Source organism: Palaemon carinicauda, chromosome 8 (genome assembly GCF_036898095.1).
Source record: "Palaemon carinicauda isolate YSFRI2023 chromosome 8, ASM3689809v2, whole genome shotgun sequence".
NCBI lineage: Eukaryota > Metazoa > Arthropoda > Malacostraca > Decapoda > Palaemonidae > Palaemon > Palaemon carinicauda.
Window position 1 is genome coordinate 129,678,087 of NC_090732.1, and position 5,000 is coordinate 129,683,086.

General features: G+C 32.9%; 1 protein-coding gene across 4 annotated transcripts in view; it reads right to left on the minus strand.

Annotated features, from left to right (window-relative positions):
- LOC137645916 (uncharacterized) overlaps positions 1-5,000 on the minus strand; it is a 560,984-nt gene that overhangs the window by 426,798 nt on the left and 129,186 nt on the right. For all 4 annotated transcript variants that reach the window (XM_068378960.1, XM_068378961.1, XM_068378959.1 and 1 more), the window contains one exon: positions 1,212-1,232. The gene's annotated coding sequence lies outside the window, so the exon portion shown is untranslated. The remainder of the gene's footprint in view (positions 1-1,211; positions 1,233-5,000) is intronic.

Below are 5,000 nucleotides of genomic sequence, written 5' to 3' on the forward strand. Positions count from 1 at the left end.
CGTAAAAAGAAAATTCCAGCCGACATTCTTCCATACAGATTTTCCGGAAAAGCTCCTTTGCCACATAAAAAAAAAAAATCCAGCCTACATCCTTCCGTAAAGCTTTGCCGGAAAAGCTCCGTTGCCACGTAAAAAGAAAATTCCAGCCGACATTCTTCCATACAGCTTTTCCGGAAAAGCTCCTTTGCCACGTAAAAAAAAAAAAAAAAAATCCAGCCTACATCCTTCCGTAAAGCTTTTCCGGAAAAGCTCCGTTGCCACGTAAAAAGAAAATTCCAGCCGACATTCTTCTATACAGCTTTTCCGGAAAAGCTCCTTTGCCACGTAAAAAAAAAAAATCCAGCCTACATCCTTCCGTAAATCTTTTCCGGAAAAGCTCCGTTGCCACGTAAAAAGAAAATTCCAGCCGACATTCTTCTATACAGCTTTTCCGGAAAAGCTCCTTTGCCACGTAAAAAAAAAATCCAGCCTACATCCTTCCGTAAAGCTTTACCGGAAAAGCTCCGTTGCCACGTAAAAAGAAAATTCCAGCCGACATTCTTCCATACAGCTTTTCCGAAGCTCCTTTGCCACGTAAAAAAAAAAAATCCAGCCTACTTCCTTCCGTAAAGCTTTTCCGGAAAAGCTCTGTTGCCACGTGATCTCTCTCTCTCTCTCTCTCTCTCTCTCTCTCTCTCTCTCTCTCTCTCTCTCTCTCTCTCACTTAATATATATATATATATATATATATATATATATATATATATATATATATATATATATATATATATATATAATGTATATATATACACACACACACACACACACACACACACACACACACATATATATATATATATATATATATATATATATATATATATATATATATATATATATATATATATATATATATGTATAAACATACGCGTATAGAGTCAAATACGCATCACACGCGAATGCTCATGTTTATTAACTAAAGACAATACCTAATGCAGGCTCATGACAGAGACGACTGGCGAAATCTACCCGAGGCCCTTGGCAACAATAGGCGTAGGAGGAAATGATGATGATGATGAATGCAGGGTTATGGATTGACCTTGTTTCCGAGAAACGATTAGAGTTTATGAGCTGACAACATACAATAATAAAGATTTGTAAAAATTTGAAGAAATACATCAATACGCACGAAAAAAAAGTTAAAATAAAGACAATAAAAAGTCAACACTTACCAACTGGAGGTTCACAGGAATCTGGAAAAACAAAGGAGACATTACGATAAAAATTACAGAATTATTAATACCCTGGCAATAACTATAGATATGATACAATTTACCTCTGGCGATAAAAATCTTCACAAAAACCCGTCTCTGTACATTAAAAAAAGAAATCAAAATCAATTTACCATAAACACTGAGAAATCAGATTAAAGATGTGGATGAGTTGTCAAAATGACCCTCTTTACAAAAGAAAAAAAAAACAATTTCAAATGACACATGGAAAGATTACAGTAAATGACATGTGGGAAAATTGAGCAAGAAAGCAAGATTTTTAAAAGAGGGGATGAACAGGGACAACTACTGAACGCAAAGAAGAGGAAACTAACTTTCCCCAAAGAAGATTTTCTTCAAGAGATGTTTTCAACTCTACCTTTCCCAGAGAAAGACATTTGTTCTGTGACTCAGGGTTTCAAGTCAATCCCTCTCCAAAGGCAATTTGTAAGGCTATGTATTTCCTGCGAAGGTTTCGAGGGATAAATTCAACTCTATCCCCTACAGGCAAGGTTGCAAAACTACTGCTTTACAAGGAATTTTTCTAACCTTAACTTCTTTTTTATGGGAAAGTTTCAATACAATAACTTCTTAGGGGGATTTTTTTTTTTTTTTCGAATTCCGAGTCAATGTCTTTAAAAAGACTGACAGGATACAACAATCTCTTCCTGAAATAAGGACAGCTGAAGACAAAGAAGAATAAATTACATTATAAGCAACAAAGAGGGATAATCAGGGTAGTAGACATTGTTTGGGCAAACGTGTATGTTCAGAATATTGCTAAATCTTTAACAAATATATCGTATGCAGGACCATGAAAATCAACAGATTAGTTAAACACTCAGCATGACATTCACAGATAAAATAAAATCCGGTCTAGAGGTAAACAAAACGAGATAATATCCTCGATACGGTTATGAAAATAAGATATATGAAGGGTTATCATGAGAGTAATCATGCCTTTCTTCTGACAATAAGAGAATATAAATGGCTACATTAAAACAAAATACAAGATTGGAAAAGAGCAGGATCGTCAGACCCTGATATTCTGTAACAAGATATAAAATGAGACGAATACAAATTATTTAAAGCATATTCTTCTTAATCTTAATATAATAATTATTGTTTTTACTGTCAGCCAAGCAGCGAGCCTAGATGGAATAGCAGAATGCTCCTCAGGCCCAAGGGCCCAAGAAGGGAAAGCACGAAAAGAAATTAAGTAAAGAATAAACTATAATAGGGAAATCATATATAATCAATAAGATAACAAACAAGTTTCATTAATTTACGATTAAAATTGTGGCCGTATGGATGATGACCGGAATTTGACCTCTTGCTTGACCTTGACCATGGATTCGACCTTGACCTTAACATGTATGAATTGGCGTGGATTTTCATACACTCAAATATGAACCAAGTTTGAAGTCGCTGTGATAACGATGTCCAAACCTATAGCTGATTACGTGAATTGTACATTTTGCTTGACCATGACCTTGACCTTTGACCTTGACCTTCCAAATGTAATAATTTCCAGCCTTTCACATAACAAGTAACCCCTGCAAGTTTCATCACTCTACGATTAAAATTGTAGTCAAGAAGGGTTTTACTAACAAACAAACACACAAACATGGGGTAAAACATAACCTCCTTCCAACTTTGTTGACGAAAGTTGAAAGGAGGCTCATATCAATTACCTCAACAAAGAAACATTCTACCACAAATCATAAATTATAAAGTTCCTTCGATTTAACAGCTTGATTAGAAAAATCACTTCACAATATGGTTACAGGAAGCATAAAACTTATAGAACACTGCGGTATAGAATTAACAGCATATCTATAAGTCCATTTCTTTTAGCGAGTCATATTTGCACCGACTCGCAACGGTGCCCTTTTAGCTCGGAAAAGTTTCCTGGTCTCTGATTGGTTAGAATTATCTTGTCCAACCAATCAGCGATCAGGAAACTTTTCCGAGCTAAAAGGGCACCGCTGCGAGTCGGTGCAAATATGACTCGCTAAAAGAAATGGACTATAGTTACGTGTGAAAAATGTCATACTCTGGGATAATCCACGATAAAAAGTTTATCATAATTATGAATAAAAAATATATACAATGATACACATATATAATTCATTGATAAGAAATTTCACAGATTTCAAAATTTTGTCTAAACATGCGAGATGAGAATCAGCTACTGAACATCAAACAAGAAAACAATGGTAAACATAAAAGCAGCATGAGAGAATTGCTTTTCCTCAGGATGAACAAGGCTTCAAAATTCTTGATAAATTCTCTTTCAGTATAACTATTTTTTTCAACCGAAAAAGGACTGACTAGATATGCTTCTTAAAAGTTAATTTGCAATCAAGAATTATAACTGGAGATTTAAATGAATAGTGTGTAATTAAAAAAAATAGGGTTAATGATAAGAAATATATATATATGTATATATATATATATATATATATATATATATATATATATATATATATATATATATATATATATAAACATATATATGCGTATATATACATATATACATATATATAAATATATATATATATGTATGTATATATAAAAGCATTGCTAAAGTTGGTAAAAATACCCCTGAAATTTTCAATAGCAAAAATTAGGTTAAAATAGGCTCCCTCCAGTCAGGCAGCACATCCTATTAATTTGAAGGAGGAAGAACACATACACACACATATATACATATATATATGTATATATATATGTACATATATAATATATATATATATATATATATATATATATATATATATATAGAGAGAGAGAGAGAGAGAGAGAGAGAGAGAGAGAGAGAGAGAGAGAGAGAGAGAGAGAGAGAGAGAGAGAGAGAGAGACTGAAATTATATAACGAATATGTAAGCCGATATATTACCTTAATAACATACAGTTCCAGGTACACTGATTTCCAGGTACACAAGTTTACTTACTACACTCTTCACATACTAGATTATATGTATATTAATATGTTTTCTATCAAAATCTAACAAAGTATGCATAAAAATAATAAAGCTAAACGTATCACAGGCTATATTAATTCTCAAAACATGTTTTCCTTTAAGTGTTTAACAAGAAGAAAAGTGTTTTCCGAAAAGTAACATGAACATTAACGAGTTTGAAATGAAAACACAGTTTTCTCATATTCATCTTTTCCTACTATTTCTTCAAAACAGCCGCCATTAATGTTTTAGCACAATATTGGATAGTGCCATAGCCTCTGTACCATGGTCTTCCACTGTCTTGGGGTAGAGTTCTCTGGCTTGAGGGTGCACTCGGGCACACTATTCAATCTTATTTCTCTTCCTCTTGTTTTTCGCGAAGTTTTTATAGCTTATATATGAAAGATCTATTTTAATGTTACAGTTCTTAAAATACTTTATTTGAATTGTTTATTACTTCTCTTGAAGTTTATTTATTTCATTGTTTCCCTTCCTTACTGGGTTATTTTTCCTTGTTGAAGCCCTTGGGCTTATAACATCCTGCTTCTCCAGCGTAGCTATTATTATTATTATTATTATTATTATTATTAAAAGTTAGGCTACAACTCTAGATGAAAAAGCAAGATGCAATAAGCCCAAAAGCTCCAACAGGGAAAAATAGCCCAGTGAGGAAAGGAAACAAGGAAATAAATAAACTAAAAGAGAAGAATAAACAATCAAAATAAAATAATTTAAGAGCAGCAACAACAGAAAATTAGATGCTTCACATAATATACTATAAAAA